Here is a 25,781-nt window from a genome sequence, read left to right on the forward strand (position 1 = left end):
AAGCTATGACCTCCCAACAGCACTGGATAAAAGGAACAGAGATGGAGGGAGGGTTATAAATGTGGCTATTGAGGAGCAGGGCTAACCAACTGCTACTGCTCCTTATAAAAAGGTCATGATGAATTCAAACTTGATTCAGGCAAATGTTTATATACAGGGGAGTCTCATCAAGTGAATTGGGCAGGGTAACCAGGGGCTCCAAATAATAATCAGGGTCAAAACTATTAGGAGTATGGTTCCAGGTAATCAGTGCGTTTAGCAGAGAAATGAGCCAGTGACTTAAGAAGCTGGTGAAAATACTGAGCAGGTTTGTGAGAGCTGGGCAGAACATCACAAAAGGGGTTCTTTTCCAGAACTCCAGGGGCATGTCAAGCTCAAATTTAGAATGATTGGAGCAAAGTGTTTATATATTTGTAATTTTGATGGATTCTGTCAACTTTACCTCCTTAAGGATTTCATGTATTCACAATTCTATCAGCACTATTTAAAACTGCCTAGATTTACAACTGCTCTAGATTTACAAATCAAAACAATTCATTTTCAAACTATTTGATTTTCCCTGATGTGATAGTGAAAACTCATATGTTTCAGTAGGCTGTTCATCTGCGTAAATGTATAACAGGTTGGATCTTCATTTCTCCTACTTTTAATATGTCATTGGGACATACCTAAAGATTGTTGAGGAATATCAACTTCAGGGTCAGTCTAGGAGAACAATTGGCTAAGAAAGGCAAGTATGGGCTCTGCATCCAAACAAACCTGACTTTAAAACCCATTCACACAGTTACTTAGCTGTGGACTGTTAAAGCTTTATATAGTTTCTCTGAGCTACAGTTTTCTCTTATGTAAATACAATTACGGAGTTACAGGATTTACTGAAAAATCTTATAAAGCACCTGCCATTTAGTATGTATATAAGAATTTTAAAAAGTTAAATTCTTTATAAAGTGTTAAATTGTGATTGAGTAAATGTGTGTGTCTCTGTGTGTGTTTCATGCTAAAATGGTTTTTTACCCCATTTGTATATTCTTTTGGAGTTTAAATATCTCATTTCATTAATACAGAACAGGTTATCTTCTGTAGAGTCTAGGTTAGCAATGTGAAATGTGTTTACTGAAAACATGTCGTTAAGTCAGTAAGTTACATTGCTATGCCAGTAACTTTGGTTTCTTTTAGGGTTTCATAATAGGCCCAATTCTAATTTCTTTCAGAATAACTTTGTCTAAAGCTTTTGGAAATGCCATATGGAAATTGAATTTCTAGTGATGAGTCTTACGTGGTCTCAATCCTTACTTCCCAAACCTACTGTATTGTTTTATTCAAGATCTATGTGAATGAAACATATCTTGTTCCCATTAACTATTATTTCCATTATGTAACACAACTGAAATTTCACTTTTGTTTTCATTTTTTTCCTCTCTTTTAGGAAAATTCCACATTTCCATCTTGTGGGAAATATAGCCTAATCCTTCCAGTCAAGGTAGAAAAAAAATCTGCATCCCAACTTAATCTTATGTCTGGTCTTCTGCAAAATTTCCTTAAGCTTTTTTACTACACTTTTACTTCATAGTAATTACTGAAAATTATAATTCTACATTTATGTGTGTATCTCCTTTTGAAAGGTTGCCTTTGCAAAACTAGAATACGTATCCTATTTAGCTAGAAAATGTTTGCTTTGTTATCCATCATGCACCAATTCTAAAAACTTTGCTTAGCCTGTAGTAGTTATTAAAACATATTTATTGAGTAAATAACTTCACTATCACACTGTCAGATATCTTTAAGCCCCTCTTAGGAATATATTACTTATTGTATTATGCATGATTTAGTTCAAAGTCCTCCTACATATTCCCCATGTTTTTCTTTTTAAAATGCATTTTTCTAAAACCTATTTCTTTTTCTAGTCTGATATGATCCTCTGAATTTAATTTTTCCATATTATATAATTTTTACATTAATTAGAAAGCATTGAGATGAAATATAACTTTTTTTTTTAGTCTCTAAAGCGTGAGAATATAACACTTTTACTCTTCCAGTATCACTATTGGTAAAAATATAAGGCAATGTTTCATAAGTTTCTCTGACTTCCTAGTAAATGCAGTCTTTTTTTCCCCTACTTTCTGACATAAACAAAAAGAATAGAGTATAAAAGTGTATCTTTAAAACCCCATTGTCCAATAGGATATAAAAATCTAGGGGTGAGACAACTAGCACAGGAGATTAAAAGACCAACAGAACATTCTGAATTCAGCAAAGCTAAGTTTATTTGACATACAGCAATAAGGGAAAGTATAATTTTGACAGTCTTAGTAACAACTGAGAAGGGGAAAATTGGGAGGTGGGGAATATTTCTAAGATTTGTAGAATCTGGATGTGTAATTTTAAGGTAGTTATTGCAAGGAGGGGAATTGGTTGGGATTGTGCAGAGTTTATGACAAAACTGTTTTGAATTGGTGTGTACAGAGAAGGGAGGGTCTTGAAGGGAAGGTGTGGTAAGTAAGCTCAGTCTAGAAAAGTAGCTCTTGTTTGTTCCTTGTCTTACCTTCCAGGAGCAAGTATTCCCTAGAGCAAAAGCCTAAGTTTACTTTGCTTCTTCTCAGTATGGTTTAACATAGTCAGAGGGAATAAGCCCAGTCCCAGTACTGTTTAACATAAGAACAGAAAGTTATTTTAGTATCAGATTGCAGCCTTCCTTTGCCTTATCAGTTTTGGGTGAAGAAGAGATTCTTATGACCTGAACATGTGATAAACCCATATATATATATATATATATATATATATATATATATACATTACTCTTGGCTGTGCGGAAAGTTTCTGAAAATCACTTCAATTCTTCTAAGTTTCAGATTTTCTTATATTTTTCTTAAAGATAACTTATTTATTGTTTGATGGAACTGCAGCCATGAAACAACACTTAAAACTCTGGAGGTTACACTTCTGAGCCCTGCAACACAGACCCATTCTAATTTGAATTACTATTACTGGAACTATGGCTCACTTCCAAGCCAACAATAGAGTCCTCAAATTCTTGAGAGGAGGTCAAATTCCACACTCAAATGATCTCCAAAATTGTATGTGGATATTTCTTCTATTTGTCTTATTTTTGGTATCAGAGTAAATTGAAATAATAGAATGAGCTGAGAAATGTTTTCTACTTTTATATTTTTTAGAAGAGTTTGTAAGGAATTGGTTATGTTTTCTTTAACTTACCATAAATTTCTTTGAAATTCAGCCTCACAACAATCTGTACACTATACTTTATTGTTATTTATCAATTCACAAAGCCACGAATTTATCCAAAAAATTTATCCACAAAATTCTCTTTTCTGTAGCTTCATCATGTACTGTAGCTAGTACTTTAGCACTTTCTGGAGCAATTTCATATACAAAATAAATTCCCTCTTCCATTTCCTGAATGTAATGTATAGTTGATTCATTCACACTGAACTCATTAATACTAAACTCATGGTAAACAACATTCATGCCTGAATGAAGCTTATCTAACACACAGAGTTTTTCTGTAGGGCACATCGCAGCTTCTTGTGCTTAAGGAATACTAGGCAGCACTTTAGCACTACACTTGAAGGCCATTTAAAACAGCAAAATCACCAACAAGAAGCACAAAAATGTGAAAAACTTGGCATTAAGTATATGTCAAAAAAAGAGACTCGTTTGCAGCATGAGAGCTGAAACAACAAGGCAGTACAGTGCCTGGTTCGACCTCAGCTGAGAACATGTGTGTTGGGTGACTCAGGTTTTTCATTGCTTTACATGTGTGTATAAATGACTGTGAAAATGCCCTGAGTGTCAATTTGGGGAGTTACAAATGCATTTTAGCAAGTGGTCAAGTTTAAAAATATAGAATCCATGAATAATGAGAATCAACTCTGTTAGCATGTTCAATAATGTTCTACATTTCTCCAAGGCTCTTTTCATTTTTTTCTTCTTATTTTTTGCTGCTCTCAGATTGTATGATCTCTATCAGTCTATCTTGATGTTTACTTATTTGTTCTCCCAACTTCCATCTACTGTTGACCCCCTCAAGCAAATACTTTATTTGGTTATTGGAATTTTGAACTTCAATATTTCCCTTTTTAAATAATTTCTATTTTCAGTGATATTTTCTAAGAGATGAGACATTATCATTGCATCTTCCTCTAGTTCTTTTTTCCCTTTTTATGGCTGTGCCTGTGGCATATGGAAGTTCCTAGGCTGTGGGTCAGATGGGAGCTATAGCTGAAGTCTATGCCTCAGCCATGGCAGCACCAGATCCAAGCCACATCTGCTAGGTTGCAGCTTCTGGCAAGGCTGGGTCCTCAACCCACTGAGTGAGGCCAAGGATTATACCCACATCCTTACAGAGGTAAAGCCATGGCTGGAACTCCCCTTCCTCTAGGTCCTTAATCATGGCTTCCTTTAGTTCTTTGAACATAATAACTACTTTAAAGTTTCTGTACTCTAAATACAACATTTGGACAGTCTTAAATGCAGTTTCTGCTGCCTCTACTTTTAAATCCTGAAAATACACTTTCTTGTTTATTTGCCCATCTCATAATTTGTATTTTTTTGTTCCAAACTGGATATTTTGACAATATATTATAGCACTTATGATACTAATAGCCTATATCCAAGACTGTCATTGTTTGCTGGTCTCCTTGTTAATTTTTTTAATTACTTGCCTCAACTAGTTCTGTGAAAATGGTTTTTCTCAAAATGTGCAACCTCTCATGTTGCTCACCAAAAATACAGTCTTAAACAGGTACACAGTCACCCTGACTCTTACTACCCACTGGGTAAACAATGGTTTTATCTAAGAACTCTTTTGACTGTCTCTTCCCATGAACTTCCTCTTAAGATACTGTTTTGGTCTGCCTGTATTATCAGACAAAAGCAGCTAGCCTATGCTAAATTCTACCTGATTGCTCTTTTGTTTTTGACAACACTTTGGTTAATAGATTACTGTGAATTCTAAAGTGATTATGTTTGAACAGAAACCATATGATCCCTGTTTGTAGGAGTAGTCTTTGAGGCCAGACCTTAAAGCTTCCTCTACCTCCAGGAGGACTTGACTTAGGGGCTTCTTTCCTTGGTTATTTCTACTAATTTTCTAGCTTTTTGGCCTTTTCCCTTACTGCTGTTACAAGGCTATAAGCCCCCTACTAATTTCTCACCACCAGAATCTGCAGTGTTTACTACAGTGCCCTTAGGCTTGAACTTCCCCACATTGTGTTCCATGGAAGATGAGTCCTATTAAGAAGAAGTGTGGAGCTCTTTGTACTTATAGGCTTCTTCTTCCTCCTCCTGGGCAGAACATAGGTGCTGCTGCTTCAGAGTTGAGAGTGAGGACAGCAGCCTCTTTCTCTTACAGTGACACCCATGTTCTGTAAGCAGAGTTCTAGGCAAAGATAGCCTCTGGTCTTCTTGGCCTTCTTTTCCTATCATGAAACCTTAGCTAAACACATGACCTGGGGCAAGGATGATTATGGACCAATATGTTCAGCCTCTCATACCTGAAATAGAATGTTTTTTCTTATGACAAAGGCTGAGTGGAGAAATAGGGCCCCCAACCTCTCTGCCATTTTTGCCTGAAACAAAAGTCCTATACCATGGAGCCAGGGGAGGAAGGGATGAGAAATATGTGGCCTGACTCTCCTGAGGAGATACCATAACCCTAGGCTTGGAGCTGCAGTGAAAGACTATCTCATCTTCTTAACTTCACTCACTTAGAATATAGCTTTGATCACTTTGACCTGGGGGAAAAAAGGGGCAAGTTGTGGTTCAAATGTTATGGACTCTTTCTTCTTATCAAGATTGAATAGATTGCATTGAATAAATTTCTCCATTTTCTCTATGACCTTAGGAAAATGTCCAGAGATTTTAAATTTTTAAAAAATTTTACTAGTTATTTTTTATCAAAAAGAGGATTCAGAGAGTTCTTCACTTCATTACTCTAGAAGTGCTTCTGACTTTGCATTTTCTGTATAATATTTTACTGTTTATAACATTCTTATATTAAAATACTTTTTCTATCTCCAATTACTTTAAAAAATGTATTATAACACAGCATCCATCATCATTTATAATCTACTGTGATCCCTTCATATTGGGAGACTATCTCTTCCAAGAGTTGCAGTTGGAAATTGAGACATAAGAAACGTTTCTGCTTTCTTATTTCCATCCTCAATTGAGGTTTCAACCACAGTATTGGCAGGCAGTAAATGCGGGCATAGGCAGAGAACAGAGACTCAACCCAGACTCTATTTCTAATCCTATTTTCTAGTCCTCACTAAGCTCACTGCTACAACATAGTAAATGTTTCTATCTTTTGGCTCTGTGGTAGGAAAACAATTCTAAGTCATCAACCTGTATCCTCAATTCTACATTTTTGTTTTATTTTAAAATAAAAGCTATGTTAGGAATTTCTGTTGTGGTGCAGTGGAAATGAATCCGACTAGGATCCATGAGGATGTGGGTTTGATCCCTGGCCTCACTCAGTGGGTCAGGGATCTAGCTGTTGCCATGACCTGTTGCAGGTCGCAGACGTGGCTAGGATCTCACTTTGCTGTGGCTGTGGCATAGGCCAGCAGCGGTAGCTCCTATTTAACTCCTAGCCTGAGAACCTCTATATGCTGTGGGTGTGGCCCTAAAAAGAGGAAGAAAAAACAAAAACCTATGTATTAAATCCATAAGTTCTAGATCTTAAATTTTAATAATTAAATACCACCTTTCTCTCTCAAAAGTCACAAACTGTCAAACTGTTACAAATCATAAGTGTTTTTACTTTCAATAAATTGTCTGTTTCAGTAAGTTTTCAATAGCCTAAACAAAGAATGTAGCTGTTTATTCCTGCCTACCCTTAAGGGCAGGGAAAATGGAAAGCTATCCCTACTGCCCAGCTGTTAGGAGGAGAGAGCTGAACACTAGGAAACTTGGACAAAAAAAAAAAAATGTCAATTAACATTCAAAATCTTATCCTGCTATTACTTTAGAATTGTTCAGCAAATCACATGGTCTTGTTATTTGGAGGAGGGAGACTGTGGGATGGAGAGGCTGGCTGCTAGTACAAGCATAGTTGGTTCCTTTTTTCTTTAAAAACCAAATATTTAGAAGAGAAAGAGAATAAAGAAATGAGCTACTTTAATTTCATATGGTTTCTTTTAAAATAGTAATTTGTAAAACCTGTTTTTCCTTAACTCTTTTCAGAGTTTCCATTGCTGTATGAAAAATCCAAATCTCCCTAAATGTCTCTGACAGGCTGTGTTCATCTTTTTTGCATTCAGAGAACATTGCGGTTTTACCCTATTTGCGTAGACTTGAGTTGAACATTATCTTCTCAGCTTTTTTTTTAATTGTGAGCGCTACTTGATTGCTTAAATGCTACAATTTTTGAGTGTTTGAAAGTCAGCATCACCAGAGCCACAAGGGCAACTTTTCCTTCTAAAAGAAGCTAAGAATTCATTATAAATTATTTTTGTTCATCAGAAAGCAAAAGGCATATATGCTAAAAAAGATAAAGTGAGAAAATTACCAAAATTGTTAATTATTCTTTCTCCAGATCAGAATACCCATCAGCTTGGAGACCAAGAGGAAAGCTTGAGGATCATTAAATCTGGTGTGTAAGATAATATTTTCACTGATTAGTTTCTCCTGAAATGTCTTTTTTTTTTTTTTTTTAAACTTAGCTAGCCCTTTCTGGGGTCAACGAGTTAAGGAAGGGATTTAACAATCTGAGGTTGAGTGGTTGTCTGTCTCTTCCTGACTTCTGAATTTCAAAAACCTGGATCCTTAATGAAATAGGAAGAGTTTGAGGTAAAGAATATATTTTGGAGAATACTGTAGTATGAACAAAACTTTCTTGCTTCTCACTCTAAGAAAAAGGTGAGACAGAGAATAATTCAATGGTAATGGGTCCCATAGAGAGGATCCCGTGCTTCTTCCTGGGCTGGTTACTGAGGATGTGAGGTGGAGGAGCAGAAAACCCCCCAAATAGGTTTTTGCTCCATGCCCAGGTTGATATGCAGAGAGAGCAGATTCCAAGAGTAAAAATGCCTTGTTTTGTCTAGACCTTCTACCTCTCCATTGAATTTCACATGGCCTAATATTATGTTATAGATAGGAGCAACAGAATAAACTCCATTTGCCCAAGAGTACAAATCAAGCATTTGCAGAAAGGAAGAGCACCTCTAGATGTGAATGAACCATGTATATGAAATTCAGTTATATAATCTTGGCAGTCTGTATGGACTAATGACTGAGACCCAAATAGATCTATTGATTATCTGTGTGGGCAAAAACCATGACGGTCCAGATTCCTTCATGTGGCTTTGCTTTATTGTCCAATAAGACTGCTTAATTTGAGCTATCATACTTGCTTTCTACCCGTAAGCAGATGGTATTCCTTTTCTGTCTGTTAGTTTCCTCATACAGTATTTTCTTCTATCTCATTGGCCAAAATAGCTCTGTAGCCAAACCTAACTGAAAAAGAGGTTAGGAAACAATGTTTAGCTGAGTAACAATGTGTTTGGTTGTTTAAAATGAGGGTTCTTATTTAGGGTTTATATTAAAGAGTTCTCTTTTTGTAGGGCTTCCTCCTCCCCAAGACTTTTTCTGGGAACTCTAGTCATCTTCTTCCTGGACTCTCAATTCCATCTTCTCAACTCAAAGAGTATCTGTCCTGGGCTCTACCTGGGTTCTCCTTCCGTGCATTACAACCTAGACTTTTTCCCAGGTCCTAGAACTGGGGCAGTTGTAGGGCTCATCTTATTTTGTTTCTCATCATGAAAGATCATTTTCCTTCCTTACCTGATCAGTGTCTCAAAAACCTTTGTGTCATATTTTTCTTTTCTTTTGTGTGTGTATGTTTCAGGTGAGAAGGGCTAATCAGATCCCTGTTATTCTGTATTGGTTGGGTGTGGAAGTTCCCTATTGTATTCACTTTTCCCCTTACTCATCATTATATTCATATCTCTTGTCTACTTGGTCCTTTGGAAATTATTTAGGTGTTCTTTGTAATTTACCAGAATATAAGTGAAGTTGGCATATGCACATTACTTCCTGCCAGAGATAAAAATGCTTTGAATAGTTCAACCTCTAATTATGCCTCCCTGCCCACAGAATTTGTGCTTGGGGAGAATGAAAATTAATTCAAGAAGAGACTCTGTCTGGAGTGAAAGGGTGTGGACCTGGAAAGCAGTAAGCTACCTCCTAAACACAACTGTATTGTGGAAGTGGCCAAAGACCAGGACATATAATGAGCAGGTTGGAATACTCATTGGATAAGATGCCTGTAGGTGTTAGCCCAATCCAAATTAACAACATTTTTTACATAATGTTTAGCAATTAATGCACTATGATAGAAATGGTACTGAATTTAAGGGATTGGCTGGCAGATAATTTAAGCCTGGTCTTAGCTATGAATGACTTCCTTTTCTGGTGTAAAATAATTTCGAGGTAGGTATCTCCCATCTCTAAACTTTCCTTTTGTAGTATATGGGATCTTTACATACTACTTGATCTTCACATACTAAATTTCTATTTTTTTGGGAAGACTTTCTTGTTTAGATGAACTAAATTAAAGTTTCTGCAGAAATCAGAGAGCCACTTCATACCTTAGCTTTCCTCTCTCCCAACCTTTGCAATTCCTTGTAACCTCCAAAGTCTGTGCCCTATGGAGAATTAAAAGAACAATATTTGGGTATTTGGTTTGTTTTTCTTTCTTCCCTACTGGTAACTCAAATTTTTTGCTAATACCAAAAAAAAAAAAAAAAAAAAAGTGTCACAAACAGAATTAGTGCCCACAGTGGAAATACGAAAGATTTTAGGGTATAAATTGTGTTGAATAAAATGATTGGATATTTTCTGTTGACAAATTACTCCTGATAACTTTGAGGGCAGAGATGTGCTTGAATTTTCTATCTTAAGGGTTCACAACAGATTTGTAGATGTGAATTCTATTATTACTATACTGTTTCTAATACATTTTACAGAAGCAAAATGTCTTTGTACCACTAAACAACATCTACTTGCAAGTGAAGAGAGAACAAAAGCTCATAAAACCGCAATAAAATATTTATTTGTCTTCAGAAATAGGATTAATTTTATCACTGTAGATTTATGACCCCAGAAATTCGTTGCTGGATATTTAATATATCAAAATAGCAGAACAAGGAGCTTGTATTAAGAAATGTGTTGTGAAACTTGTGATTTACCAGAGAAAAGAATTTTTTTTCCATAAGACTTAATAAAACAGCAGCAAAATTGAATTAGGTTGGCATAAAGTTTAATTGCCTGACAAAAAAAATTTGATACTGCTGTTGTGTTAGTGTTTATGTACAACACATATAGGCCTTGTGGATCATCACCCCCTAGACCCCAAGACTGAATAGGGAACCTAAGGATGGCAGTAGGATTGTAGTGTTAGTGTCTGGGAATCTTCCCTTTGATTTTCTCTTCCTAACATAAAGGAGGATGAGTTCACTGTAATGACCTTCCAAAAGGGGAAAGAAGGTTTTACAGCTTGCTGCCTCCCCCAGTGTAATTCCTCTGTTGAATGCCTGTCTCTTCAAGAATTCCATAGTTCTTCAGTGCTGCACTACCTTGAGATAGTGTGCCTTAGTGACATTCAGTTTATGCATCTAAATTTTTTTTTTATTGTAGAAATAGCCTGATAGCAGAAAGTCATAAAAGAACATAGTAAATCTCCAACCTTCAAATTTTCTCTATTTTGAATTGTGGTTATAGCTATGAATTACTCTCTTTCTGCTCATATATTTTTTTTCTTATCTTTTCAGCCCCTATAAGTATTAGGTACACACTTAGGAAAAAACACAGTCTCTTGAGACTGTAATATGGGAGTTAGACATCTTCATGTTCAGAAAGGTTAGAGGAATATGGTCTGGCAGAGGCAGAACAGCTTCAGTCCCCATAATTCAGCTAGCACAATTTGAGAGTAGAGCCACTAAATCGATGATGTGGCCATAGAGTTTACAACCAGAGACCATCTCGGTTCTTATCCATAAAGCTTATAACAGCTCACCTTCTTGGGGATTGCTTTGTGAATTTCCAATCAGAAGACAGTCCCCAAAGGGTGTTAGAGTCTGGATCATTGTTATAGAAAGTAATTGAATAAGTGAAAATATATATATACCATGGAGAAAAGAAGCCAGTAGTTTCTTTTTAGTTTTATTTGAATGAGAAAAAGAAGGATTTATTTTCTCTTTTTCATCCTAGTGTCCCCTGGGGTCTTGATAATGCATGTTTTTAAAGTGTGACATGAGGAAAACTATTTGTTTTCTTTCATAGATCTGACTAACTCTCTTGTCCCCTTCTCATGCTCTTGATAGTAGTAAGAGATAAACATTGATGTAATTTACAAGAACCCGGAACATTGAAACTTTTGGGTTAAGTCATATCCAGTGCTCTTACTCTATCCCCGTCCCTGTTTGTTCATTATCTGGCCAGAAAAGATGCTAAAAGTTTACACAAAATATAAATTTGACTCATTGACAGTTAGTGATTAGGCTTCTATCTGTAAAACTTGCTGGGAATTATTCACCAAAAAATAACGCTGAGATTTTCATCTGGGAAATTCCACTTGGACATTAAAAAGTCCATAAAACCTATGTGACTTTATGGCATAAAAAGGGATTCTTAGTTAACCTCAAAGTAACACGGTTACGTGAATGCTAATGTCTCTTCTCCCTCTCAGATTCTGACTAAAATGACCAACTATGTTTGAAAATAAGGAAAAACTGACATCAACTCTCTTACCCACAGAAAAGGTTATATAACTGCATGATATACAAAAAAATAAAATTATACAATGTTGCAAAAATTATTCCCTAAAGTTGACAGCAAAGAATGAGCAAAGATATGCAATGCTCATTAAAATAAAAAGTAGCAGTGGTAGCAATAATACCAAACATGTAGAATTCAATGCCAAACATATTAAATGCACCAACACTATTACATTATTAATGAAGGGCACAATCTTCAAAGAAAATACAAATATTAGTATCTCTTGCATAAAAATAACCAACATCAAAATGCATAAAATAATCAAAGTATGCAGTTAGTAGAAATCTAAGAGAAGTTGAAAGTAACCTAACTAATGAAGTGAATATTTTTATAATCCTGAAGATATCAGAAACACAAATGAACTCATAAATAAGCCAGTACCCTGCAGAGATTTAGCATTTGTTTCCCAACTCTTTTCATAAAACACTTGTAAAAAGTTGGTTGTATATTGAGCAACAGGGAAGTGCTAATACCTTGCAAAATGCAGCCATTGTAGAGAACACATTCTCTGGCCATAATACAAGAAAGAAATCATAAGAAAACAAAAGGAATAATAACTTGACCATCCCCCAAGTTTTGCAGGGTTGTGTTATGACTCTCCTTTCTGTTTCTCTAGAAGTATTTTCTTTCATATTCTTTCAGAGAATTTCTTAATCTAAAGCCATTCTCTCTGGCCATCATGTGGACATCATTTAGTACGTTTGTCTTATGGTTAATAACCTCTATCCTGTAATTTCTTTGGCAACTGTGTATCTAAAAAGCTCTTCTGGTAACACAAGACAATGGGTTAAACTCTGAGCCTGTCATACTCGCATTGAAATACAGGCTATTGCAGGTACTAAAATGCCACTTATTGTGTTCCCTTATTTATTCTTATCCATATTGCTGTTTTCAAAGCCCCATTTTTAAACATTTATCAAAATATAGTTGATTTACAATGCTGTGTATACATTCTGCTATACAGCAGAGTAACTCAGTTATATATGTATTATCTTTCATATTCTTTTCAATTATGATTTATCACAGGACATTGAAAATAGATCCCTATGGTATATAGTAAGATCTTGTTTATCCATCTCATATATATAAGAGTTTGCATCTACTAATCCCAAACTCCAATCCTTCCCTCTCCTCCCACCCTAGTTGGTAACCACAAGTCTGTTCTCTGTGTCTGAGTATGTATCTGTTTTGTAAATAACTTCATTTGTGCCATATTTTAGATTCCACATGTAGGTGATATCATATGATATTTCTCTTTGGCCTGCTTCACTTAGTATGATAATCTCATGTTGTTGCCAATGGCATTATTTCATTCTTTTCTATGGCTAAGTAATATTCCATGTATACATATATATCACATTTTCTTTATCCATTCATCTGTTGATCAACATTTAGGTTGTTTCCAGTGCATTATAAATAGCACTGCTGTGAACATAGGGATGCATGTGTCTTTTTGGATTAAAATTTTTTCACTCCTGGGCATATACCTGGGAGTGAGATTGCTGGATCATATGAAAAATCTATTTTTAGTTTTTCAAGGAACCTCCATGCTCTTTTCCAATTTACATTACCACCAACAGTGTAAGAGGGTTCCCCTTTCTCCAAACCCTCTCCAGCAATTATTATTTGTAGACTTTTTAATGATTGCCATTCTGACTGGTGTTAATACCTCATCGTAGTTCTGATTTGCATTTCTCTAATAATTAGCAATGATGAGCTAATGGTCATATGCCTATTGACCATCTGTATATTTTCTTTGGAGAAATGTCTATTTAAGTCTTCTGTCCATTTTTCAGTTGAGTTGTTTGGTTTAAAGTTGTTGTTATTGCTGAATTATAGGAGCTGATTATTTTGGAAATTAAGCCCTTGTCAGTTGCATCATTTGCAAATATTTTCTCCCAGTCTGTAGGCAGTCTTTTCATTTTATGGTTTTCTTTGCTGTGCAAAAGCTTGTAAGTTTGATTATGCCTCATTTGTTTACTTTTGTTTTTATATCAAATGCCTTGGGAGGCTGACCTAAGAAAACATTGGTATGATTTATGTCAGAGAATGTTTCCCTATATTCTCTTCTAGGAGTTTTATGGTGTCTTGACTTAATATTTAAGTCTTTAAGCCATTTTGAATTTATTTTTGTGTATGGTGTGAAGGTGTGTTCTAATTTCATTGATTTACATGTGACTGTCCAACTTCCCCAATACTACTTGCTGAAGAGACTGTCTTTTCTCCACTGTATATTCTTGCCTCCTTTGTTGAAGGATTAATTGTCAAGATGTGTATGGGTTTATTCCTTGGCTTTCTATTCTGTTCCATGTATCCATATGTCTGTTTTGGTGCCAACACCATGCTGTTTTGATTACTGTAGCTTTGTAACATTGTCTGAACTATGGGAGAGTTATGCCTCCTTCTTTGCTCCTTTTCCTCAAGACTGCTGTGATAATTCTGGGTCTTTTATGGTTGCCTATAAATTTTGGGATTATTTTTTCTAATTCTGTGAAAAATGTCATTGGTATTTTTAGAGGGATTGCATTAAATCTGTAGATTGCTTTGGGTATTGTGGCTATTTTAATGTTATTAATTTTTCAATCCAAGAGCATGAGATACCTTTCCCTTTCTTTGAATCATCTTAAATTTTCTTTATTAATGCTTTGTAGTTGTCAGCATATAAGTCTTTCCCTCTCCTTGGTGAGGTTTATTCCTAAATATTTTTTGATGCAATAATAAAAGGGATTATATGTTTACATACTCTTTATAATATTTCCTTGTTAGTGTAAGGAAATACAACCATTTCCATATGGTAATCCTGTAATCAAAGCTTTTTATTTTCTAATATTTAAAGATTAAACTGATAACTTTTCTAAATAATTCTTAGACCAAGAGGAAATATAAATGTAAATTATGTAAAATGTAAAAATATCACTGGTAAGAATATTATGCTTACATATATCAACACATATGAGAGATTTCCAGAGTTACACTCAGAAGAAAATAAATATCTCTATGTGCGTCAAATAGTAATGAAAAATTTTTAAATTTAAAATTACATTGAAGAAGTTACAAAAAGAATATCTAAAATAAAGCAGGGGTTGGCAAACTATAGTCCATAGGCCACTTTCAGCCCACCATCTGTCTTGGTTAATAAGGTTTTATTGAAATGTAGCTATGTTCGTTCATTTTTGTCTATGGCTACTTTTGTATTACAAGGGTAGAGTTGAATCATTGTGACAAGGACCATTTGGCCTGGAAAGCCAAACAGCCTTTCACTGTGTCCTTAATCTAGGATATGCAAAGAAAAGGATTATTAAAAATAAAACTATGAACTAATGATTTGGAAAAGGGTATAATTGAGAGATAAATTAATTGTTTTAGCACATAGAAAACTATACAATATTATAAATCCTGTTTCATTAGAATTGTTTCATACTAAAACTTTGAGTAAAAAGCATAATGAAATAGTGCAGATAAATTTCTCACATACTGGTGAAAAACTTTAAGTGAATATTATTAAACCTAATTCAGCAGTATATTTAATTACTAATTACCTGCAACCAGGTTAAAATTTATTCCAGGATGTACAGGTTATTTACTGTAAGTAAATATGTTAATATATCAAATCACACTAAATAGCCCAATGCAGAGAAAATGTATAGTAATTTCAATAGATATAGAAAAACAATCTTTTTATGATAGAAAAATATAATCTAGAAGTGGGGAAGTATTTTCTCAGTATGACACAAACAGCCAGTGTTACTTTCACAGTTAAATATTAGAGATAGTCTTATTAAAATCATAAATGATATAAGAATGTCTTTGGGAGTTCCTGTTGTGGTACAGTGGAAATGAATCTGAATAGTATCCATGAGGATTCAGGTTTGACTCTTGGCCTTGCTCAGTGGGTTGGGGATCCAGTGTTGCCATGAGCTGTGGTTTTAGGTAGCAGATACAGCTTGATTCCGTGTTGTGGCTGTGGTGTAGGCCGGCAGCTGTAGCTCTGATTCCACCCCTGGCCTGGGAACTTCCATATGCCGCGAGTACAGCTCTAAAAAGAAAAAAAAAGAAAAAAAAAAAAAAGAGTATCTTCTGTGTTCATGAATATTTAAGGAAAAGCACTTTTAAAAGTTCTAACCAGTTGGATAAGACATGAAAGGCTTGAAAAGAGGAAAACATGCAAGTATTATTTTCATATTATATTATTGTATTTCCTGAAAACAAAGGAAATCCAGACATTAACTGATTTAATCTTTGACCCCATTCAGGTTTCTTCAGTTGGCAGGGGGATTCCTTTCAGTTTTACATACTGCATTTACTTGTCATGTCTCTGCATTTTCCTTTAATTTGGAAAAGTTTCTCATTCTTTCCTTGTATTTCATACCTTGATTCTTTTGAAAACTATAGATCAGTTATTTCAAGGAACATCTATTATTTTGGGTGTGCCTATTAGTTTCATCATTGGCTGAAGTATTTCAGAAATACTGTTGTTCTATCCCCATCCTTTCAGATGAACATATTTTTCCTTTGTTCTACTACTGGTAGTACTTACCTTTGATAAGTTGATTTAAGTGGTGTTGACCATTCTAAAGTTATTACTTTTCACTTTATAACTGGTAAGTATTATATGAGGAGGTACTTGGAACTATAAAAAATATTCTTTATCTCATTAAACTTTCAATTTATTTATTTACTTATGCTGGCATGGATTGATGGTTCTCTATTTCATTCAATGGTTATAATTTGTTTCTATATTTATTTTAATGCTTTTATTGTCCCACATGGCCAGTGGGAACCCCTTCAGTGTGGCTTCAGAGTGTCCTTTTGATGTGTCCCTATCATTTTTTCAGAACTTTTTGACTTTCTGACACAATGGTATATTCTGGGCTTATCTTGTGTTTTACCTTCTTTAGTTTTGGAATTAGACTTTTCTTTATAAGGTATCTTGGTCTCTCTTTAGTAGAATCAAGACATGGGTACAAGGTACCCTCATTACTGTTAGGTTATTGCTGCTCCCAGTCTCTTTCTCTTAGTGGAAAGAGCTGCACAGATTGTAATGTGTGTATTCACACACATCATCTGTGTCCATTTTATTTCTCCATTTACCTGCTTGAAAGCCAAGAGCACATACTGACGCCTCCAAGCCAGTTTCCTTGGCAGAATTCATACTAGTTTCTCTCTTTCTGTATTTGTGACTCCCTTTTCTAAAAATGAAATACGTGGCTACCAAGATTGCTAATTTACTGATGTGATTACTTCCCTATATGTAACAGATCTGTCACTGCTTCTGCCATTGTTTGCCCAGCGGATCCCCCTTCACCCTACGAGGGCTCTAACACTGCACCTGGCTGCCATCCTCCTCACCTCCACTGTCCCTCTCCTCATGTCATTGGTACTCTGCCTGCCCACACCAGGCTACCCTTGGACAGAGACTTTGCTCAAGTTCTGCCACCCTGCTCTGGGAAGCCCTTCTGCACATTCACTCTCCTCAATCTTCTTGGTCTCAGACCTCCTGCCTGGGCCACCTCACCTTCCACCTCACATCTCCAGTCCATAGCAGATGCCTGCCTTTCTTGATCCCATCAGTAGCTTTAAAACTGAATTATTCATCAAGGGGAGAGAAAAAGAAAAGGAAAAGGAAGAGGAAAATGACATTACGTTTCTTGAGAAAGGAAAGTATCAAATAAATGAAAATGGAACAATTTCTAACATATATAAAGGGACCTATTTCAGTGGTTTTAAGAGCTTAGTGTTAAAAGTCATAATACAAAATACACCAAAAAAGTGAACATTTTTCTTACACTACGATGTTAAAGGTGTAAAACCAGAGAGTAGCCATTTAAAATCAAACGAGCAAAAATCAAAAAGGAGTATATTATAAATAATATGTTCCAATATGTATATACATATATCTTATAAAATTGTAATCATTATAATTATCTGAAGCACTCTTACAAATCAATTTTAAAAAGCCCCCAGTGGTAAAACAGATATAGGTTATGAATAGAAATTCACATACATTAAAAATTACAAGGAGTTCCTATCATGGTACAGTGGTTAATGAAACGGACTAGTATCCATGAGAATGCAGATTCTATCCCTGGCCTTGCTCAATGGGTTAAGGATCCGGCATTGCTGTGGGCTTTGGTGTAGCTTGCAGACATGGCTTGGATCTGGCATGGCAGTGACTGTGGTGTAGGCCGGAGGCTACAGCTCTGATTCAGTCCCTAACCTGGGAACCTCCATGTGCCATGGGTGTGGCCCTAAAAAAAAAGACAAATAAAAGTACAAACTACCAGTAATGATAAAGGGAATGTTTAATCTATCTGGAAATAAAATTCAAATAATAGTAATAATAAACTATTTTTTCTTTCAAAATGACATACTGCAATAAGAAAAATTAGAGTTTCTAAATATGGATTATATAATGCACTGCTTGACAATGTGTAAATTGGAAAAGCATTTTTGAAGGAAAGTTTATATCAAATATATTAAAAATGCACATGGCCTTTGGAGTTCCCATTGTGGCTCAGTGGAAGCGAATCTGACTAGCATCCATGAGAACACAGGTTGGATCCCTGGCCTTGCTCAGTGGGTTAAGGATCTGGCATTGCTCTGGCTGTGGTGTAGGCTGGCAGTTACACCTCTGATTCAACTCCTAGTCTGGGAACCTCCATGTACCATGAGTTTGGCCCTAAAAAGAAAAAAAAAAAAAAAAAAAAAAGCACATAGCCTTTGAACTAGTAACTTTACTTCTAGGGATTAACCTTAGCAAATAATCAGATGTGGACAAAGATGGTGTTCACATCAATATTTTTTTAATATAGGGATAAAATAATATAAACATGCTATATAAATAAATGCATATATATTTAATGCAGCAATTGAAAAAAAACAGCACTTGGTCCACAATAAGAAATTTGTTCAGAAGTTCCTGTTGTGGCTCAGCAATAACATGCTGCGGGGTGTGGCTCTAAAAAGCAAAAAAAAGTAAAAAATAAAAAAAAAATTGGTTAAATTAATGGTGCTGTACAAATAGGTGGAATATCATGTAGTAAAATTAATAAATTTTGAAAATCATAACATTTTATTACATGAAGAAAGCACAATACAGGATGTTTATAATAGAGTATGACTGCATATGTGCATATGTATATTTTATGTGTGCAAGTGGATCTACATGTTGATATGGAAATGTTTAGGAGAAAGTAGACAAACATGTTAACTGTGATTTGTTTATGATTTATTTATGTTGTCTTCTTTACATCTTTACCAGATTTTCTATGATGAACATAAATTACTCTTGTATTAGTTTCCTATTGTTGCTGTAACAAATTAACACAAACTTACTGGCTTTAAATAACACAGATTTATTCTCTTACAGTTCTGGAAGTCAAAAGTTCAGAATTAGTTTTATTAGCTAAAACCAGGCTGTCAATAGGGCTCGTTCCTTTTGGAGGTTCTGAGGGATTCTGACTTTTTAAATGTTTAGAGGCACCTGTATTCCCCATCTTATAAGAGCATCACTCATGATCTGCTTCTGTCATCACATTGCCTTATTCTGTTTCTCTGACTCTCCTGTGTCCCTCATATAAGCACTATAGTGATTACATCATCCTGAATTATCAGGCCCATGGGGTAATCCATGATAATCTTTCTATCTCAAGACCCTTAGTTTATTTACACCCCCAATGTCCCTTTTGTCATATAAGATAGCATTCACAGGTTCCTGGGATTAGGACAGGCTGTGAGTCACTATTCAGCCTTTTTCAACCATTACTTAATATTATTAAATTATTTATTATTGCAGAGATATAAGCTTCACTCTGGGATCTTTGAGGAGGAAATGATTTTCATAAAATATTATGGAACTTAATACATAATACTAGAAGACACAAGTAAAGAAAACTCAAAGATATATTCTGAGGAGTTCAACAGGAGGGTTTACAGAAATAAGAATTTATGATGAAGGAGAGGAATTTACGAATTCCAGCCAGTAACATCTGAAATAACTGGTACTTCAATAAGGAAGACCATGGGGGTTATGGCTAGCATCTCACTTAGGCATTGAGGCCTACCACATCAATACCTTCTAAACATCTTATGACACTTTTTATTCTGTAATATACACCTGCTTCCAGAAAAATGATCCCCAGAACAGCTACTGAAAACCTATCATATGGCCAGGATCTGCACTAAATATATAAAAACATTCTCTATTTAACACTATCAAAATACATTGTTTTCTGGCAAAGACTGTAAACAGTGGTTTCCAGAACAATGTTAAATGTATCCACAAAAAATCTGGGAAACAATCTCAGTGCAAAACATTAGAAGAATTAACAAAGAGTTATATAGCATCATATATAGTGGGCTGTTGGATAGTCCTAAAATCATAGATGTTATTATGGGATTCATATATTATTCATTACATCAGAAAATTCTTGTTGTAATTTTAAAGGAAGCAAAGTAACTAAGTATCAAATCATATATATTATAATATCAAACATATTTAAAAACAAAAAGCTAGAGGGAGCAGAAACTCTATTAAATATTTTTAGTGGATCTTTTTGATGATGGGGTTATGAGTGACTGTCATTTTTTAAAGTTTATAAAACTTCCACTGGACATACTATGTTTTTATAATCAAAAAGGAAATAAAACAACAAAAGTTATTAAATCATTTCCCATAAATACTGATTCAGTTATTTGGCGAAGAGACATTTTACTAACTGGGAAACATTAATTTTCCCATTATGCACCAATTCGGAGGAGAAAACAGTGTGCCAGCCTTTTTGTTTATGGGAACCGGGCAGGAGGGTGCACCATTAAATCTAAGTGGAGATAATGATCATTATCTGTTAGTTGACCTGGAAAGGGGGGAGATCCAGCAACTCTGTATATTTCTATCATGTATACTTTAAAAGAAAACTATCCTCATATCTATAGTGGGAAATACGGCCCTGGGGGAAAAAAAAGAGTAAAAAGAGAGAAAAAAGATTAGACAGAGAGAAATACACAACATAAAACAACAAAATAATAAAAGGCCTCTATAAGTTGATTACTCTAAAAAGATACAATATGTTCCTTTCATATGTATGATAATATTTATGTGGTCTTTAATGCTTGCCATAAACAGTATATGCAAAACTGTCATATTCTTTTCTAGCATTAGCATATTATGATCCTTTATTGAGCTTTTGTTAAAAATCAGTATAGTATGGAGTTCCCGTCGTGGCGCAGTGGTTAACGAATCCGACTAGGAACCATGAGGTCGCGGGTTCGGTCCCTGCCCTTGTTCAGTGGGTTAACGATCCGGCGTTGCCGTGAGCTGTGGTGTAGGTTGCAGACGCGGCTTGGATCCCGCGTTGCTGTGGCTCTGGCGTAGGCTGGTGGCTACAGCTCCGATTCGACCCCTAGCCTGGAAACCTCCATATGCCACCGAAGCGGCCCAAGAGATAGCAACAACAACAACAAGACAAAAAGACTAAAAAAAAAAAAAAAAAAAAAAAAATCAGTATAGTAATTCATTATGCATTTATCTGATTTTAATCCTCTTTGGGTTTGATCAGGATGACAATATTTAGTGCTTAAGAATTCACACTGAAAAGTAGGAAACCTCAAGATATATCTGCTTATTCACAACTAAATAAATCAGCCTTTTAATCCTTTAATCTACTCTAGAAACTGAATAATTGAGCTAGAACAGGGTTGTTCCATATGATTCAAAACATTTGGAGGTCAGAGTCTCAGAAGAGAGATTTTTCACATGTTTATTTGCTCTAATTCGCATAATTGGTACATTAAAATGAGCAAATTAGAACAAGCAACCAGAGGGTGCTGGATTAGCAGGAGTCTTAAAAGCTTTGCAGCTTCTTCATATAATTATTGAGGAGGCATGTTTAATTAGTATAACACCCATTAGTAACAATTAAACATAGTCAAGGTCAGGAAATTAACCCTTTTGCAATTTAAAGTTGGCATTTTAATTTTATAGTGTTCTCAGCCCAGCAGAAATGTTAATTTATTTCAATGTAATATTCTGATACTATTATAACATTAAAAATCACTCTTTTGCTGTCACTATAATGCAGTAATTTACAGATAAGAAATCAAGGTTTTAGTTTCTAGAGATATCTATATAAGGCTCTCATAAATGTGAAAGTTCAGTACTCAAAAGAATGAAGATTCACATACAATTTCAAGTGACTATGCTTTGCTAGCTGGACTCTTTCTGAGCTGAGTGAAAAATAGAATGAAGAGACTTAAATAGTTGCTCCATTTCCTAATCCCACATCTTGTACCTCAATTGAAAGGGGTTAAGAGCCCATTAAATTCTCTTCTTGGTCCATAAGCTTCTTTTCAGTACCTTTCTCAGGTTGTGAAGAAAATTTCCTGAAGGTTAGCCGTTAAAGATGACTGTACTCCTGAAAATCCTTGACTTATGTCTTGAAACATGGGGTCATTTTAATTATCTATGGATGAAAGACAGTGGTTTGACTTCAACTGACTTTAGGTGTCTCTTATGATGTATAACATCTTAAGGTTCTTAAAGACTGTTTCCCTCGTTACAACCTAAGAAATACCATATTCATTCACGTTTAAGTTTTTATTTCAACCCTATGTAGTTCATTACTACTAGTGCATTAACTATGGTTTCTATGAATAATAGATTGAGAAAACTACATATTTAAAATATGGAGTATATGAATATTATCACTCTACTTTCCGTAATGAAGGTACCTTCTCTTTTGTTAGAGCTGTAAAGGTTACTATCAGTAAATAGTACAAAAACCAAGAAGGGGTGACAATATGAAAGATAATGATCACTTACGTGTATGAAAATTTTCAGATTGAATGGTGATAGCTGATTTATGTTCTCAAACTTTTTAAAAAGATAGTTTTCAGATAGAAGATAGATTGCAGCCCTAATATACTTTTCTATAAATTATATGATAATATATTTAATATATATGAAATATATATTTCTTACAGAGTTGTCCTATGTTGGTTGTGATTAATACTTGGCTTTTTTTTTTTCCCCCCTGCTTTTTAGGGCCACATGTGAGGTGTATGGAAATTCCCAGGCTAGGGGTCAAATTGGAGCTGCAGCTGCCAGCCTCTCACAGCCACAGCAATGCAGGATCCGAACTGCGTATGAGATGTATACCGCAGCTCGCTGAAACACCAGATCCTGAACCCACTGAACAAGGCCAGGGATCAAACACACAGTTTCATGGATAATAGTTAGTTTGCTACCACTGAGCCACAGTGGGAGCTCCCAATACTTGGTCTTTTATTTAGAAGTTCAAAATAAGAAGTCAATACAAGATAAATTGGGTATGTTCATATGGACAAAAGAAGGCTTTCTCACGTCTGAAGCTGCTATCTTTCATCTGGATGAATTTACCAAAGTCCAGTGTCTTACCCTCAGTTCTAGGACCTGGAAACATGAAATTTTTAGAATTTTAAGAACAATTTCTCTTCTCAGAGGAAGAGTCACATTAAACCTGCAAACACAAACCATGTGTAAAAACAGAATGTCAAGTGGTAAATGTAATAATAAATAAAAAAGAAATCAGAGTACTCTGTATCTCTTAAAACTGTAGTCTTCTTTTATGTTGGGCAATCTGGATATCAAAAGCAATCAGGATTCATAAACTTTTCTGCATGTGTATTATACCTCAATAAAATTTACCAAACCAAAGTGAAATCTCTGAAACCCAGGAGACAGGAATCTACACAATAAACAATAAGAAAAACTCTCCTGGAACTTTGGGTGGTCGTTCCTAAGGGCAAGGGGTAATAGCCACATCAGTTGTCAATATGATTTGAAACTTTAATTTCTTAATCATAGATGCATGCGTTTGAAAGGAACCTTAGGAATTTGAGTGGGTGGTTGCCCCAGGAAGACCTTTTGTTTCTGAGTAGTGAGGATGACTCTTGAATGATTTATGGCTTTTCTGGCAGTTGCTTGAGATAACTTTTCTTACTTCATTTGGCAAAAACATTTGCTGGTCTCTCCTCTAAACCAGAGGTCAAAATCCAACTCCTACAGAACTTCTCAGATTATTTCAATTTATTCCAAAACTCCTTGACCCCACTAACCTCTCTTACTGGGAACATTTCAAAATAATTGTAATTGAAACTTAGAGTTGTATCTCTCTGAAAACTTAACTCATGTGTTATCTTCCTGGACTATCAGCTCCTAGAAACTCTAAGTATTGAACAACTGGATTCCTCATAGTTCTGGGTAGTTACAGCTACTTTCTTACTTACCAGCTGAGTGATTGTGAGAAAGTTGTGAAACTTCTCTAAGCTTTAGCTTCCTTATCTGTCAAGTCATGAAGTTAGCACCAACATGTGTAGTATTATTATAAAAAATTGGTGAGTGATGTGTGCGGTGGCTATGGTAAGCATTTAATAATAAAAACAACTGCATCTCCAAACTTTATCCCTTAGTATATTCTTTTATTTTTCCCTGCACCCAAGGCATATGGAAGTTTCTCGGCTAGGGATCAAATCCTAGCCACAGTTGCTACCCACAGCTGTGGCAATGCTGAATCCTTAATCTTTTGTGGCACAGTAGGGATTCTAATCCTTTAGTCTATCCTTACAAATGTATAAAAAATTTGAACTTATGCCTCTGTAGGATGGTGAGATCTCAGGTAACAAAGAATCACTTCTATGCTGGTCAGCTTTTATTCCCTCCATCATTTTGCTTTGGGGTGAGAAGGAGAATGGAGCCCCAAGAAAGGAGAATAAGTCCCAAGAAAATTGTCCCTGAGAACCTTTTCACATTTGATTGAATTTGCCATGTTTCAGGTGGAAATGTGGACTAGGAGTCCTGCAACTCTGGTGCAACCCTGATGATGGTACATTACTTCCAGCTACCATTAATCAGAGGCCTGGTTTGAATGTATCTCTGCTTCCCTTTATTTTTATTTTTCTTCTCTTCATTCTCTCTTTTTAATGAATTGTTGACCTCTTTCTTTTGTTTTTATTTTTTCCTCTAGAGCTTAGTATAGATTTAGGTGTCAGATTCAAATCCCTGCCCTGCCACTGGCTAGCAATCATTATTCAACCTTTCTGTAGATCAATGTCCTCATTTGAAAAATAGAATATTAAAAATGCCTACCTTACTGGGCTGTTTTAATGATTAAAAATGGGATAATACATGTGAAGTACTGGCATATTACAATAAAAAGTAGTTGTCTTCATTCACAAATTTTTCAGTGCTCAAAGTATGAATGTTCCACAATCATTTAGTAAATTCAGGCCAATCTTGTGATTTTTTTCCTATGCTCCGCACTTTTCTCTTTTAAACCCCTTCTTTCTTCTTTATTTCTTTTTTCTCTATATCTCTCTCCTTGCTGTCTTCTATCGTACTGTTGTTTCTTTTTTCCTAAGTCACCTACTTTGAAGAAGATCTCTCGGAAGTCTTTCTGATCCTTTAGGCAAGATTTAATCTAAATTCCCCATGTTTATTCTACCATACAGTTTGGTGAGTACTTTTCTTTTGGCACTTACTTTTTTTTTTTTTTTTTTTTTTGCCTTTTCTAGGACTGTTCCTGAGGCATATGGAGATTCCCAGGCTAGGAGTTTTAATTGGAGCTGTAGCCGCTGGCCTACACCAGAGCCACAGCAATGGGGGATCTGAGCCTTGTCTGTGACCTACACCACAGCTCACAGCAACGCCGGATCCTCAACCCACTGAGCAAGGTCAGGGATTGAACCCGCAACCTCATGGTTCCTAGTTGGATTTGTTAACCACCGAGCCACGACGGGAACTCTGGCACTTACCTAATTTTAATGAAATTTTCATTTATAAATTCTTTGAAACATACTGCAAACTATTTGAAGGTAATGACCATGGCCATCGTTGGCACGTCTTAAATGTGTCATGTCAATTTTTGAGTGTTAGCTGGCCCACCATTTGTACTTCCCTCTTTTTTCATCCAGTTTTCTCCCTCATTTCCTTCTCCAGATTTGCCTCA

At 35.4% G+C, this 25,781-nt stretch overlaps 1 long non-coding RNA gene across 2 annotated transcripts in view; it reads left to right on the forward strand.

Annotated features, from left to right (window-relative positions):
• LOC102163669 overlaps nt 1-25,781 on the forward strand; it is a 589,637-nt gene that overhangs the window by 60,093 nt on the left and 503,763 nt on the right. Inside the window, exons 2-4 of one of the 2 annotated variants that reach the window (XR_002336496.1) lie at nt 1,427-1,480; nt 7,559-7,615; nt 9,118-9,774. This is a non-coding gene — a long non-coding RNA (uncharacterized LOC102163669). Of the gene's footprint in view, nt 1-1,426; nt 1,481-7,558; nt 7,616-9,117; nt 9,775-25,781 lie in introns of those variants that run through there. The other variant, XR_002336498.1, reaches the window with a different exon arrangement.

The sequence above is a fragment of the Sus scrofa genome, chromosome 1 (assembly GCF_000003025.6).
Source record: "Sus scrofa isolate TJ Tabasco breed Duroc chromosome 1, Sscrofa11.1, whole genome shotgun sequence".
Taxonomy (NCBI): Eukaryota; Metazoa; Chordata; class Mammalia; order Artiodactyla; family Suidae; genus Sus; species Sus scrofa.